This window comes from Anopheles funestus, unplaced genomic scaffold (genome assembly GCF_943734845.2).
Source record: "Anopheles funestus unplaced genomic scaffold, idAnoFuneDA-416_04 scaffold_19_ctg1, whole genome shotgun sequence".
Lineage (NCBI taxonomy): Eukaryota > Metazoa > Arthropoda > Insecta > Diptera > Culicidae > Anopheles > Anopheles funestus.
The window spans coordinates 36,950-54,239 of NW_026045356.1; the positions used below are offsets into that span (position 1 = coordinate 36,950).

The 17,290-nt window shown below is 46.4% G+C and overlaps 2 long non-coding RNA genes across 3 annotated transcripts in view; both read right to left on the reverse strand.

The window, feature by feature from the left end:
• LOC125774534 (uncharacterized) overlaps positions 1 to 17,290 on the reverse strand; it is a 63,261-nt gene that overhangs the window by 12,958 nt on the left and 33,013 nt on the right. The window contains exons 2-3 of one of the 2 annotated variants that reach the window (XR_007421017.1): positions 9,625 to 9,988; positions 3,177 to 3,408 (exon numbers count right to left, since the gene is read on the reverse strand). This is a non-coding gene — a long non-coding RNA (uncharacterized LOC125774534). Of the gene's footprint in view, positions 1 to 3,176; positions 3,409 to 9,414; positions 9,989 to 17,290 lie in introns of those variants that run through there. The other variant, XR_007421018.1, reaches the window with a different exon arrangement.
• The window catches only part of LOC125774536 (uncharacterized), a 32,226-nt gene continuing 25,751 nt past the window's right edge, over positions 10,816 to 17,290 (reverse strand). Inside the window, exon 3 of the long non-coding RNA XR_007421020.1 lies at positions 10,816 to 10,996. This is a non-coding gene — a long non-coding RNA (uncharacterized LOC125774536). The remainder of the gene's footprint in view (positions 10,997 to 17,290) is intronic.

The window sequence follows — 17,290 nt, forward strand, 5'->3', positions numbered from 1 at the left end:
CAAGACACATTAGCCAAGACACATTAGCCAAGACACCTTAGCCAAGACACCTTAGCCAAGACACCTTAGCCAAGACACATTAGCCAAGACACATTAGCCAAGACACCTTAGCCAAGACACATTAGAAAAGACACCTTAGCCAAAACATTAGCCAAGACACCTTAGCCAAGACACATTAGCGAAGACACCTTAGCCAAGACACATTAGCCAAGACACATTAGCCAAGACACATTAGCCAAGACACCTTAGCCAAGACACATTAGCCAAGACACCTTAGCCAAGACACATTAGCCAAGACACCTTAGCCAAGACACCTTAGCCAAGACACCTTAGCCAAGACACATTAGCCAAGACACATTAGCCAAGACACATTAGCCAAGACACATTAGCCAAGACACTTTAGCCAAGACACTTTAGCCAAGACACCTTAGCCAAGACACATTAGCCAAGACACATTAGCCGAGACACCTTAGCCAAGACACCTTAGCCAAGACACATTAGCCAAGACACATTAGCCAAGACACCTTAGCCAAGACACATTAGCCAAGACACATTAGCCAAGACACCTTAGCCAAGACACCTTAGCCAAGACACCTCATCCAAGACACATTAGCCAAGACACATTAGCCAAGACACCTTAGCCAAGACACCTTAGCCAAGACACCTTAGCCAAGACACCTTAGCCAAGACACATTAGCCAAGACACATTAGCCAAGACACCTTAGCCAAGACACCTTAGCCAAGACACATTAGCCAAGACACCTTAGCCAAGACACCTTAGCCAAGACACATTAGCCAAGACACCTTAGCCAAGACACCTTAGCCAAGACACATTAGCCAAGGCACATTAGCCAAGACACCTTAGCCAAGACACATTAGCCAAGACACATTAGCCAAGACACCTTAGCCAAGACACATTAGCCAAGACACCTTAGCCAAGACACATTAGCCAAGACACCTTAGCCAAGACACATTAGCCAAGACACATTAGCCAAGACACCTTAGCCAAGACACATTAGCCAAGACAAATTAGCCAAGACACATTAGCCAAGACACCTTAGCCAAGACACATTAGCCGAGACACCTTAGCCAAGACACCTTAGCCAAGACACATTAGCCAAGACACATTAGCCAAGACACCTTAGCCAAGACACCTTAGCCAAGACACATTAGCCAAGACACATTAGCCAAGACACATTAGCCAAGACACATTAGCCAAGACACATTAGCCAAGACACATTAGCCAAGACACCTTAGCCAAGACACCTTAGCCAAGACACATTAGCCAAGACACCTTAGCCAAGTTACATTAGCCAAGACACATTAGCCAAGACACATTAGCCGAGACACATTAGCCAAGACACCTTAGCCAAGACACCTTAGCCAAGACACCTTAGCCAAGACACCTTAGCCAAGACACGTTAGCAAAGACACTTTAGCCAAGACACCTTAGCCAAGACACATTAGCCAAGACACCTTAGCCAAGACACATTAGCCAAGACACCTTAGCCAAGACACATTAGCCAAGACACCTTAGCCAAGACACCTTAGCCAAGACACATTAGCCAAGACACATTAGCCAAGTTACATTAGCCAAGACACATTAGCCAAGACACATTAGCCGAGACACATTAGCCAAGACACATTAGCCAAGACACATTAGCCAAGACACCTTAGCCAAGACACATTAGCCAAGACACATTAGCCAAGACACCTTAGCCAAGACACCTTAGCCAAGACACATTAGCCAAGACACTTTAGCCAAGACACCTTAGCCAAGACACCTTAGCCAAGACACATTAGCCAAGACACATTAGCCAAGACACATTAGCCAAGACACATTAGCCAAGACACCTTAGCCAAGACACCTTAGCCAAGACACATTAGCCAAGACACCTAAGCCAAGTTACATTAGCCAAGACACATTAGCCAAGACACATTAGCCGAGACACATTAGCCAAGACACATTAGCCAAGACACATTAGCCAAGACACCTTAGCCAAGACACATTAGCCAAGACACATTAGCCAAGACACCTTAGCCAAGACACCTTAGCCAAGACACATTAGCCAAGACACCTTAGCCAATACACCTTAGCCAAGACACATTAGCCAAGACACATTAGCCAAGACACCTTAGCCAAGACACCTTAGCCAAGACACCTTAGCCAAGACACATTAGCCAAGACACCTTAGCCAAGACACATTAGCCAAGACACCTTAGCCAAGATACCTTAGCCAAGACACATTAGCCAAGACACCTTAGCCAAGACACATTAGCCAAGACACCTTAGCCAAGACACATTAGCCAAGACACCTTAGCCAAGACACATTAGCCAAGACACCTTAGCCAAGACACATTAGCCAAGACACCTTAGCCAAGACACATTAGCCAAGACACCTTAGCCAAGACACCTTAGCCAAGACACATTAGCCAAGACACCTTAGCCAAGACACATAAGCGAAGACACCTTAGCCAAGACACATTAGCCAAGACACATTAGCCAAGACACATTAGCCAAGACACCTTAGCCAAGACACCTTAGCCAAGACACATTAGCCAAGACACCTTAGCCAAGACACCTTAGCCAAGACGCATTAGCCAAGACACCTTAGCCAAGACACATTAGCCAAGACACATTAGCCAAGACACCTTAGCCAAGACACCTTAGCCAAGACACCTTAGCCAAGACACCTTAGCCAAGACACGTTAGCCAAGACACTTTAGCCAAGACACCTTAGCCAAGGCACATTAGCCAAGACACCTTAGCCAAGACACATTAGCCAAGACACATTAGCCAAGACACATTAGCCAAGACACCTTAGCCAAGACACCTTAGCCAAGACAAATTAGCCAAGACACCTTAGCCAAGACACCTTAGCCAAGACACATTAGCCAAGACACATTAGCCAAGACACCTTAGCCAAAACACATTAGCCAAGACACCTTAGCCAAGACACATAAGCCAAGACACCTTAACCAAGACACATTAGCCAAGACACTTTAGCCAAGACACCTTAGCCAAGACACCTTAGCCAAGACACATTAGCCAAGACACATTAGCCGAGACACCTTAGCCAAGACACCTTAGCCAAGACACATTAGCCGAGACACCTTAGCCAAGACACATTAGCCGAGACACCTTAGCCAAGACACCTTAGCCAAGACACCTTAGCCAAGACACATTATCCAAGACACATTAGCCAAGACACATTAGCCAAGACACCTTAGCCAAGACACCTTAGCCAAGACACATTAGCCAAGACACATTAGCCGAGACACCTTAGCCAAGACACCTTAGCCAAGACACATTAGCCAAGACACATTAGCCGAGACACATTAGCCGAGACACATTAGCCAAGACACATTAGCCAAGACACATTAGCCAAGACACATTAGCCAAGACACCTTAGCCAAGACACATTAGCCAAGACACATTAGCCAAGACACCTTAGCCAAGACACCTTAGCCAAGACACATTAGTCAAGACACCTTAGCCAAGACACCTTAGCCAAGCCACATTAGCCAAGACACATTAGCCAAGACACATTAGCCGAGACACCTTAGCCAAGACACCTTAGCCAAGACACCTTAGCCAAGACACATTATCCAAGACACATTAGCCGAGACACATTAGCCAAGACACCTTAGCCAAGACACCTTAGCCAAGACACCTTAGCCAAGACACATTAGCCAAGACACATTAGCCAAGACACCTTAGCCAAGACACCTTAGTCAAGACACCTTAGCCAAGACACCTTAGCCAAGACACCTTAGCCAAGACACCTTAGCCAAGACACATTAGCCAAGACACATTAGCCAAATTACATTAGCCAAGACACATTAGCCAAGACACATTAGCCGAGACACATTAGCCAAGACACATTAGCCAAGACACATTAGCCAAGACACCTTAGCCAAGACACATTAGCCAAGACACATTAGCCAAAACACCTTAGCCAAGACACCTTAGCCAAGACACATTAGCCAAGACACCTTAGCCAAGACACCTTAGCCAAGACACATTAGCCTAGACACCTTAGCCAAGACACATTAGCCAAGACACCTTAACCAAGACACATTAGCCAAGACACTTTAGCCAAGACACCTTAGCCAAGACACCTTAGCCAAGACACCTTAGCCAAGACACATTAGCCAAGACACATTAGCCAAGACACCTTAGCCAAGACACCTTAGTCAAGACACCTTAGCCAATACACCTTAGCCAAGACACATTAGCCAAGACACCTTAGCCAAGACACATTAGCCAAGACACATTAGCCAAGACACCTTAGCCAAGACACATTAGCCAAGACAAATTAGCCAAGACACATTAGCCAAGACACCTTAGCCAAGACACATTAGCCAAGACACCTTAGCCAAGACACCTTAGCCAAGACACATTAGCCAAGACACCTTAGCCAAGACACATTAGCCAAGACACCTTAACCAAGACACATTTGCCAAGACACTTTAGCCAAGACACCTTAGCCAAGACACCTTAGCCAAGATACATTAGCCAAGACACATTAGCCGAGACACCTTAGCCAAGACAACTTAGCTGAGACACCTTAGCCAAGACACCTTAGCCAAGACACCTTAGCCAAGACACCTTAGCCAAGACACATTAGCCGAGACACATTAGCCAAGACACCTTAGCCAAGACACCTTAGCCAAGACACATTAGCCAAGACACATTAGCCAAGACACATTAGCCGAGACACCTTAGCCAAGACACATTAGCCAAGACACATTAGCCAAGACACCTTAGCCAAGACACATTAGCCAAGACACCTTAGCCAAGACACCTTAGCCAAGACACATTAGCCAAGACACATTAGCCAAGACACATTAGCCGAGACACATTAGCCAAGACACATTAGCCAAGACACATTAGCCAAGACACCTTAGCCAAGACACATTAGCCAAGACACATTAGCCAAGACACCTTAGCCAAGACACCTTAGCCAAGACACATTAGTCAAGACACCTTAGCCAAGACACCTTAGCCAAGACACATTAGCCAAGACACATTAGCCAAGACACATTAGCCGAGACACATTAGCCAAGACACATTAGCCAAGACACATTAGCCAAGACACCTAAGCCAAGACACATTAGCCAAGACACATTAGCCAAGACACCTTAGCCAAGACACCTTAGCCAAGACACATTAGTCAAGACACCTTAGCCAAGACACCTTAGCCAAGACACATTAGCCAAGACACATTAGCCAAGACACATTAGCCAAGACACCTTAGCTAAGACACCTTAGCCAAGACACCTTAGCCAAGACACATTATCCAAGACACATTAGCCGAGACACATTAGCCAAGACACCTTAGCCAAGACACCTTAGCCAATACACAATAGCCAAGACACATTAGCCAAGACACCTTAGCCAAGACACCTTAGCCAAGACACCTTAGCCAAGACACCTTAGCCAAGACACCTTAGCCAAGACACCTTAGCCAAGACACCTTAGCCAAGACACCTTAGCCAAAACACCTTAGCCAAGACACATTAGCCAAGACACATTAGCCAAGACACATTAGCCGAGACACCTTAGCCAAGACACCTTAGCCAAGACACCTTAGCCAAGACACATTAGCCAAGACACATTAGCCGAGACACATTAGCCAAGACACCTTAGCCAAGACACCTTAGCCAAGACACATTAGCCAAGACACATTAGCCAAGACACCTTAGCCAAGACACCTTAGCCAAGACACCTTAGCCAAGACACATTAGCCAAGACACCTTAGCCAAGACACATTAGCCGAGACACCTTAGCCAAGACACCTTAGCCAAGACACCTTAGCCAAGACACATTAGCCAAGACACATTAGCCAAGACACATTAGCCGAGACACCTTAGCCAAGACACCTTAGCCAAGACACCTTAGCCAAGACACATTATCCAAGACACATTAGCCGAGACACATTAGCCAAGATACCTTAGCCAAGACACCTTAGCCAAGACACATTAGCCAAGACACATTAGCCAAGACACATTAGCCGAGACACCTTAGCCAAGACACCTTAGCCAAGACACCTTAGCCAAGACACATTAGCCAAGACACATTAGCCAAGACACATTAGCCGAGACACCTTAGCCAAGACACCTTAGCCAAGACACCTTAGCCAAGACACATTATCCAAGACACATTAGCCGAGACACATTAGCCAAGACACCTTAGCCAAGACACCTTAGCCAAGACACATTAGCCAAGACACATTAGCCAAGACACCTTAGCCAAGACACCTTAGTCAAGACACCTTAGCCAAGACACCTTAGCCAAGACACCTTAGCCAAGACACCTTAGCCAAGACACATTAGCCAAGACACATTAGCCAAGTTACATTAGCCAAGACACATTAGCCAAGACACATTAGCCGAGACACATTAGCCAAGACACATTAGCCAAGACACATTAGCCAAGACACCTTAGCCAAGACACATTAGCCAAGACACCTTAGCCATGACACCTTAGCCAAGACACCTTAGCCAAGACACATTAGCCAAGACACCTTAGCCAAGACACCTTAGCCAAGACACATTAGCCTAGACACCTTAGCCAAGACACATTAGCCAAGACACCTTAACCAAGACACATTATCCAAGGCACATTAGCCGAGACACATTAGCCAAGACACCTTAGCCAAGACACCTTAGCCAAGACACATTAGCCAAGACACATTAGCCAAGACACCTTAGCCAAGACACCTTAGTCAAGACACCTTAGCCAAGACACCTTAGCCAAGACACATTAGCCAAGACACCTTAGCCAAGACACATTAGCCAAGACACATTAGCCAAGACACCTTAGCCAAGACACATTAGCCAAGACAAATTAGCCAAGACACATTAGCCAAGACACCTTAGCCAAGACACATTAGCCAAGACACCTTAGCCAAGACACCTTAGCCAAGACACATTAGCCAAGACACCTTAGCCAAGACACATTAGCCAAGACACCTTAACCAAGACACATTAGCCAAGACACTTTAGCCAAGACATCTTAGCCAAGACACCTTAGCCAAGACACATTAGCCAAGACACATTAGCCGAGACACCTTAGCCAAGACAACTTAGCTGAGACACCTTAGCCAAGACACCTTAGCCAAGACACCTTAGCCAAGACACATTATCCAAGACACATTAGCCGAGACACATTAGCCAAGACACCTTAGCCAAGACACCTTAGCCAAGACACATTAGCCAAGACACATTAGCCAAGACACATTAGCCGAGACACCTTAGCCAAGACACATTAGCCAAGACACATTAGCCAAGACACCTTAGCCAAGACACATTAGCCAAGACACCTTAGCCAAGACACCTTAGCCAAGACACATTAGCCAAGACACATTAGCCAAGACACATTAGCCGAGACACATTAGCCAAGACACATTAGCCAAGACACATTAGCCAAGACACCTAAGCCAAGACACATTAGCCAAGACACATTAGCCAAGACACCTTAGCCAAGACACCTTAGCCAAGACACATTAGTCAAGACACCTTAGCCAAGACACCTTAGCCAAGACACATTAGCCAAGACACATTAGCCAAGACACATAAGCCGAGACACATTAGCCAAGACACATTAGCCAAGACACATTAGCCAAGACACCTAAGCCAAGACACATTAGCCAAGACACATTAGCCAAGACACCTTAGCCAAGACACCTTAGCCAAGACACATTAGTCAAGACACCTTAGCCAAGACACCTTAGCCAAGACACATTAGCCAAGACACATTAGCCAAGACACATTAGCCAAGACACCTTAGCCAAGACACCTTAGCCAAGACACCTTAGCCAAGACACATTATCCAAGACACATTAGCCAAGACACATTAGCCAAGACACCTTAGCCAAGACACCTTAGCCAAGACACAATAGCCAAGACACATTAGCCAAGACACCTTAGCCAAGACACCTTAGTCAAGACACCTTAGCCAAGACACCTTAGCCAAGACACCTTAGCCAAGACACCTTAGCCAAGACACCTTAGCCAAGACACCTTAGCCAAGACACATTAGCCAAGACACATTAGCCAAGACACATTAGCCGAGACACCTTAGCCAAGACACCTTAGCCAAGACACATTAGCCAAGACACATTAGCCGAGACACATTAGCCAAGACACCTTAGCCAAGACACCTTAGCCAAGACACATTAGCCAAGACACATTAGCCAAGACACATTAGCCGAGACACCTTAGCCAAGACACCTTAGCCAAGACACATTATCCAAGACACATTAGCCGAGACACATTAGCCAAGACACCTTAGCCAAGACACCTTAGCCAAGACACATTAGCCAAGACACCTTAGCCAAGACACCTTAGCCAAGACACCTTAGCCAAGACACATTAGCCAAGACACATTAGCCGAGACACCTTAGCCAAGACACCTTAGCCGAGACACCTTAGCCAAGACACATTATCCAAGACACATTAGCCGAGACACATTAGCCAAGACACCTTAGCCAAGACACCTTAGCCAAGACACATTAGCCAAGACACCTTAGCCAAGACACATTAGCCAAGACACCTTAGCCAAGACACCTTAGCCAAGACACCTTAGCCAAGACACCTTAGCCAACACACCTTAGCCAAGACACCTTAGCCAAGACACCTTAGCCAAGACACATTAGCCAAGACACCTTAGCCAAGACACATTAGCCAAGACACCTTAGCCAAGACACATTAGCCAAGACACATTAGCCAAGACACATTAGCCAAGACACCTTAGCCAAGACACATTAGCCAAGACACATTAGCCGAGACACCTTAGCCAAGACACCTTAGCCAAGACACATTAGCCAAGACACCTTAGCCAAGACACCTTAGCCAAGACACCTTAGCCAAGACACATTAGCCAAGACACCTTAGCCAAGACACCTTAGCCAAGACACATTAGCCAAGACACCTTAGCCAAGACACATTAGCGAAGACACCTTAGCCAAGACACCTTAGCCAAGACACATTAGCCAAGACACCTTAGCCAAGACACATTAGCCGAGACACCTTAGCCAAGACACATTAGCCAAGACACATTAGCCAAGACACATTAGCCAAGACACATTAGCCAAGACACCTTAGCCAAGACACCTTAGCCAAGACACCTTAGCCAAGACACCTGAGCCAAGACACCTTAGCCAATACACCTTAGCCAAGACACCTTAGCCAAGACACATTAGCCAAGACACCTTAGCCAAGACACATTAGCCAAGACACCTTAGCCAAGACACATTAGCGAAGACACCTTAGCCAAGACACCTTAGCCAAGACACATTAGCCAAGACACATTAGCCAAGACACCTTAGCCAAGACACCTTAGCCAAGACACATTAGCCAAGACACATTAGCCAAGACACATTAGCCGAGACACATTAGCCAAGACACCTTAGCCAAGACACATTAGCCAAGACACATAAGCCAAGACACCTTAGCCAAGACACATTAGCCAAGACACCTTAGCCAAGACACATTAGCCAAGACACATTAGCCAAGACACATTAGCCAAGACACATTAGCCAAGACACCTTAGCCAAGACACCTTAGCCAAGACACCTTAGCCAAGACACATTAACCAAGACACATTAGCCAAGACACCTTAGCCAAGACACCTTAGCCGAGACACATTAGCCAAGACACATTAGCCAAGACACCTTAGCCAAGACACCTTAGCCAAGACACATTAGCCAAGACACCTTACCCAAGACACATTAGCCAAGACACATTAGCCAAGACACCTTAGCCAAGACACCTTAGCCAAGACACCTTAGCCAAGACACCTTAGCCAAGACACATTAGCCAAGACACCTTAGCCAAGACACCTTAGCCAAGACACCTTAGCCAAGACACATTAGCCAAGACACCTTAGCCAAGACACCTTAGCCAAGACACCTTACCCAAGACACATTAGCCAAGACACCTTAGCCAAGACACATTAGCCAAGACACCTTAGCCAAGACACCTTACCAAAGACACATTAGCCAAGACACATTAGCCAAGACACATTAGCCAAGACACCTTAGCCAAGACACCTTAGCCAAGACACATTTGCCAAGACACATTAGCCAAGACACCTTAGCCAAGACACATTAGCCAAGACACCTTAAAAAAGACACATTATCCTAGACACTTTAGCCAAGACACCTTAGCCAAGACACCTTAGCCAAGACACATTAGCCAAGACACATTAGCCGAGACACATTAGCCAAGACACATTAGCCGAGACACCTTAGCCAAGACACATTAGCCAAGACACCTTAGCCAAGACACATTATCCAAGACACATTAGCCGAGACACATTAGCCAAGACACCTTAGCCAAGACACCTTAGCCAAGACACATTAGCCAAGACACATTAGCCAAGACACATTAGCCGAGACACCTTAGCCAAGACACCTTAGCCAAGACACATTAGCCAAGACACATTAGCCAAGACACATTAGCCAAGACACCTTAGCCAAGACACCTTAGCCAAGACACATTAGCCAAGACACATTAGCCAAGACACATTAGCCAAGACACCTTAGCCAAGACAAATTAGCCACGACACATTAGCCAAGACACCTTAGCCAAGACACATTAGCCAAGACACCTTAGCCAAGACACCTTAGCCAAGACACATTAGCCAAGACACCTTAGCCAAGACACCTTAGCCAAGACACCTTAGCCAAGACACCTTAGTCAAGACACGTTAGCCTAGACAATTTAGCCAAGACACCTTAGCCAAGACACATTAGCCAAGACACCTTAGCCAAGACACATTAGCCAAGACACATTAGCCAAGACACATTAGCCAAGACACCTTAGCCAAGACACCTTAGCCAAGACACATTAGCCAAGACACCTTAGCCAAGTTACATTAGCCAAGACACATTAGCCGAGACACATTAGCCAAGACACATTAGCCAAGACACATTAGCCGAGACACCTTAGCCAAGACACATTAGCCAAGACACATTAGCCAAGACACCTTAGCCAAGACACCTTAGCCAAGACACATTAGCCAAGACACCTTAGCCAAGACACCTTAGCCAAGACACATTAGCCAAGACACCTTAGCCAAGACACATTAGCCAAGACACCTTAGCCAAGACACCTTAGCCAAGACACATTAGCCAAGACACATTAGCCGAGACACCTTAGCCAAGACACCTTAGCCAAGACACCTTAGCCAAGACACATTATCCAAGACACATTAGCCGAGACACATTAGCCAAGACACCTTAGCCAAGACACCTTAGCCAAGACACATTAGCCAAGACACATTAGCCAAGACACCTTAGCCAAGACACCTTAGCCAAGACACCTTAGCCAAGACACATTAGCCAAGACACATTAGCCAAGACACCTTAGCCAAGACACATTAGCCAAGACACCTTAGCCAAGACACCTTAGCCAAGACACCTTAGCCAAGACACCTTAGCCAAGACACCTTAGCCAAGACACATTAGCCAAGACACATTAGCCAAGACACCTTAGCCAAGACACCTTAGCCAAGACACCTTAGCCAAGACACATTAGCCAAGACACATTAGCCAAGACACATTAGCCAAGACACCTTAGCCAAGACACATTAGCCAAGACACCTTAGCCAAGACACCTTAGCCAAGACACATTAGCCAAGACACCTTAGCCATGACACCTTAGCCAAGACACATTAGCCAAGACACCTTAGCCAAGACACCTTAGCCAAGACACATTAGCCAAGACACATTAGCCGAGACACATTAGCCAAGACACCTTAGCCAAGACACCTTAGCCAAGACACATTAGCGAAGACACCTTAGCCAAGACACATTAGCCAAGACACATTAGCCAAGACACATTAGCCAAGACACCTTAGCCAAGACACCTTAGCCAAGACACATTAGCCAAGACACCTTAGCCAAGACACATTAGCCATGACACCTTAGCCAAGACACCTTAGCCAAGACACATTAGCCAAGACACATTAGCCAAGACACCTTAGCCAAGACACATTAGCCAAGACACATTAGCCGAGACACCTTAGCCAAGACACCTTAGCCAAGACACCTTAGCCAAGACACCTTAGCCAAGACACATTAGCCGAGACACATTAGCCAAGACACATAAGCCAAGACACCTTAGCCAAGACACCTTAGCCAAGACACCTTAGCCAAGACACATTAGCCAAGACACCTTAGCCAAGACACCTTAGCCAAGACACATTAGCCAAGACACCTTAGCCAAGACACCTTAGCCAAGACACATTAGCCAAGACACCTTAGCCATGACACCTTAGCCAAGACACCTTAGCCAAGACACATTAGCCAAGACACATTAGCCAAGACACCTTAGCCAAGACACCATAGCCAAGACACTTTAGCCAAGACACATTAGCCAAGACACATTAGCCAAGACACCTTAGCCAAGACACCTTAGCCAAGACACCTTAGCCAAGACACATTAGCCAAGACACCTTAGCCAAGACACCTTAGCCAAGACACATTAGCCAAGACACATTAGCCGAGACACATTAGCCAAGACACAGTAGCCAAGACACCTTAGCCAAGACACATTAGCCAAGACACATTAGCCAAGACACATTAGCCAAGACACCTTAGCCAAGACACCTTAGCCAAGACACCTTAGCCAAGACACCTTAGCCAAGACACCTTAGCCAAGACACTTTAGCCAAGACACATTAGCCAAGACACCTTAGCCAAGACACATTAGCCAAGACACCTTAGCCAAGACACCTTAGCCAAGACACATTAGCCAAGACACATTAGCCAAGACACATTAGCCAAGACACCTTAGCCAAGACACCTTAGCCAAGGCACCTTAGCCAAGACACATTAGCCAAGACACATTAGCCAAGACACCTTAGCCGAGACACCTTAGCCAAGACACCTTAGCCAAGACACATTAGCCAAGACACCTTAGCCAAGACACCTTAGCCAAGACACCTTAGCCAAGACACATTAGCCAAGACACCTTAGCCATGACACCTTAGCCAAGACACCTTAGCCAAGACACATTAGCCAAGACACATTAGCCAAGACACCTTAGCCAAGACACCATAGCCAAGACACTTTAGCCAAGACACATTAGCCAAGACACATTAGCCAAGACACCTTAGCCAAGACACCTTAGCCAAGACACCTTAGCCAAGACACATTAGCCAAGACACCTTAGCCAAGACACCTTAGCCAAGACACCTTAGCCAAGACACATTAGCCAAGACACATTAGCCAAGACACCTTAGCCAAGACACCTTAGCCAAAACACATTAGCGAAGACACCTTAGCCAAGACACATTAGCCAAGACACATTAGCCAAGACACATTAGCCAAGACACCTTAGCCAAGACACCTTAGCCAAGACACATTAGCCAAGACACCTTAGCCAAGACACCTTAGCCAAGACGCATTAGCCAAGACACCTTAGCCAAGACACATTAGCCAAGACACATTAGCCAAGACACATTAGCCAAGACACATTAGCCAAGACACATTAGCCAAGACACCTTAGCCAAGACACCTTAGCCAAGACACCTTAGCCAAGACACATTAGCCAAGACACATTAGCCAAGACACCTTAGCCAAGACACGTTAGCCAAGACACCTTAGCCAAGACACATTAGCCAAGACACATTAGCCAAGACACATTAACCGAGACACCTTAGCCAAGACACCTTAGCCAAGACACCTTAGCCAAGACACATTAGCCAAGACACCTTAGCCAAGACACCTTAGCTAAGACACATTAGCCAAGACACCTTAGCCAAGACACATTAGCCAAGACACATTAGCCAAGACACCTTAGCCAAGACACATTAGTCAAGACACATTAGCCAAGACACCTTAGCCAAGACACATTAGCCAAGACACCTTAGCCAAGACACCTTAGCCAAGACACCTTAGCCAAGACACGTTAGCCAAGACACTTTAGCCAAGACACATTAGCCAAGACACCTTAGCCAAGACACATTAGCCAAGACACATTAGCCGAGACACCTTAGCCAAGACACAGTAGCCAAGACACCTTAGCCAAGACACATTAGCCAAGACACATTAGCCAAGACACATTAGCCAAGACACCTTAGAAAAGACACCTTAGCCAAGACACCTTAGCCAAGACACCTTAGCCAAGACACCTTAGCCAAGACACTTTAGCCAAGACACATTAGCCAAGACACCTTAGCCAAGACACATTAGCCAAGACACCTTAGCCAAGACACCTTAGCCAAGACACATTAGCCAAGACACATTAGCCAAGACACATTAGCCAAGACACATTAGCCAAGACACCTTAGCCAAGACACCTTAGCCAAGGCACCTTAGCCAAGACACATTAGCCAAAACACATTAGCCAAGACACCTTAGCCGAGACACCTTAGCCAAGACACCTTAGCCAAGGCACCTTAGCCAAGACACATTAGCCAAGACACCTTAGCCAAGACACATTAGCCAAGACACATTAGCCGAGACACCTTACCCAAGACATATTAGCCAAGACACCTTAGCCAAGACACATTAGCCAAGACACATTAGCCAAGACACATTAGCCAAGACACCTTAGCCAAGACACATTAGCCAAGACACCTTAGCCAAGACACATTAGCCAAGACACATTAGCCAAGACACATTAGCCGAGACACCTTAGCCAAGACACCTTAGCCAAGACACCTTAGCCAAGACACATTAGCCGAGACACATTAGCCAAGACACCTTAGCCAAGACACCTTAGCCAAGACACCTTAGCCAAGACACATTAGCCAAGACACCTTAGCCAAGACAAATTAGCCAAGACACATTAGCCAAGACTCCTTAGCCAAGACATCTTAGCCAAGACACCTTAGCCAAGACACATTAGCCAAGACACATTAGCCAAGACGCATTAGCCAAGACACATTAGCCAAGACACATTAGTCGAGACACATTAGCCAAGACACCTTAGCCAAGACACCTTAGCCAAGACACATTAGCCAAGACACCTTAGCCAAGACACCTTAGCCAAGACACATTAGCCAAGACACATTAGCCGAGACACCTTAGCCAAGACACCTTAGCCAAGACACCTTAGCCAAGACACATTAGCCAAGACACCTTAGCCAAGACACATTAGCCAAGACACCTTAGCCAAGACACCTTACCAAAGACACATTAGCCAAGACACATTAGCCAAGACACATTAGCCAAGACACCTTAGCCAAGACACCTTAGCCAAGACACATTTGCCAAGACACATTAGCCAAGACACCTTAGCCAAGACACATTAGCCAAGACACCTTAAAAAAGACACATTATCCGAGACACTTTAGCCAAGACACCTTAGCCAAGACACCTTAGCCAAGACACATTAGCCAAGTTACATTAGCCAAGACACATTAGCCAAGACACATTAGCCAAGACACCTTATCCAAGACACCTTAGCCAAGACACCTTAGCCAAGACACCTTAGCCAAGACACATTAGCCAAGACACCTTAGCCAAGACACATTAGCCAAGACACATTAGCCAAGACACATTAGCCAAGACACATTAGCCAAGACACCTTAGCCAAGACACATTAGCCGAGACACCTTAGCCAAGACACATTAGCCAAGACACATTAGCCAAGACACATTAGCCAAGACACATTAGCCAAGACACATTAGCCGAGACACATTAGCCAAGACACGTTAGCCAAGACACCTTAGCCAAGACACATTAGCCAAGACACATTAGCCAAGACACATTAGCCATGACACCTTAGCCAAGACACCTTAGCCAAGACACCTTAGCCAAGACACCTTAGCCAAGACACTTTTGCCAAGACACATTAGCCAAGACACCTTAGCCAAGACACATTAGCCAAGACACCTTAGCCAAGACACATTAGCCAAGACACATTAGCCAAGACACCTTAGCCAAGACACCTTAGCCAAGACACCTTAGCCAAGACACCTTAGCCAAGACACATCAGCCAAGACACCTTAGCCAAGACACCTTAGCCAAGACACATTAGCCAAGACACATTAGCCAAGACACCTTAGCCAAGACACATTAGCCAAGACACATTAGCCAAGACACCTTAGCCAAGAAACATTAGCCAAGACACATTAGCCAAGACACCTTAGCCAAGACACCTTAGCCAAGACACATTTGCCGAGACACATTAGCCAAGACACCTTAGCGAAGACACCTTAGCCAAGACACATTAGCCAAGACACCTTAGCCAAGACACATTAGCCAAGACACATTAGCCAAGACACATTAGCCAAGACACCTTAGCCAAGACACCTTAGCCAAGACACCTTAGCCAAGACACATTAGCCAAGACACATTAGCCGAGACACCTTAGCCAAGACACCTTAGCCAAGACACATTAGCCAAGACACCTTAGCCAAGACACCTTAGCCAAGACACCTTAGCCAAGACACATTAGCCAAGACACATTAGCCAAGACACCTTAGCCAAGACACATTAGCCAAGACACCTTAGCCAAGACACATTAGCCAAGACACCTTAGCCAAGACACATTAGCCAAGACACCTTAGCCAAGACACCATAGCCAAGACACTTTAGCCAAGACACATTAGCCAAGACACATTAGCCAAGACACATTAGCCAAGACACCTTAGCCAAGACACCTTAGCCAAGACACCTTAGCCAAGACACCTTAGCCAAGACACCTTAGCCAAGACACCTTAGCCAAGACACATTAGCCAAGACATATTAGCCGAGACACATTAGCCAAGACACCTTAGCCAAGACACCTTAGCCAAGACACATTAGCGAAGACACATTAGCCAAGACACATTAGCCAAGACACCTTAGCCAAGACACATTAGCCAAGACACCTTAGCCAAGACACATTAGCCAAGACACCTTAGCCAAGACACCTTAGCCAAGACGCATTAGCCAAGACACCTTAGCCAAGACACATTAGCCAAGACACATTAGCCGAGACACCTTAGCCAAGACACATTAGCCAAGACACCTTAGCCAAGACACATTAGCCAAGACACCTTAGCCAAGACACCTTAGCTAAGACACATTAGCCAAGACACCTGAGCCAAGACACATTAGCCATGACACATTAGCCAAGACACCTTAGCCAAGACACATTAGCCAAGACACATGAGCCAAGACACCTTAGCCAAGACACATTAGCCAAGACACCTTAGCCAAGACACCTTAGCCAAGACACCTTAGCCAAGACACTTTAGCCAAGACACATTAGCCAAGACACATTAGAAAAGACACATTAGCCAAGACACATTAGCCAAGACACCTTAGCCAAGACACATTAGCCA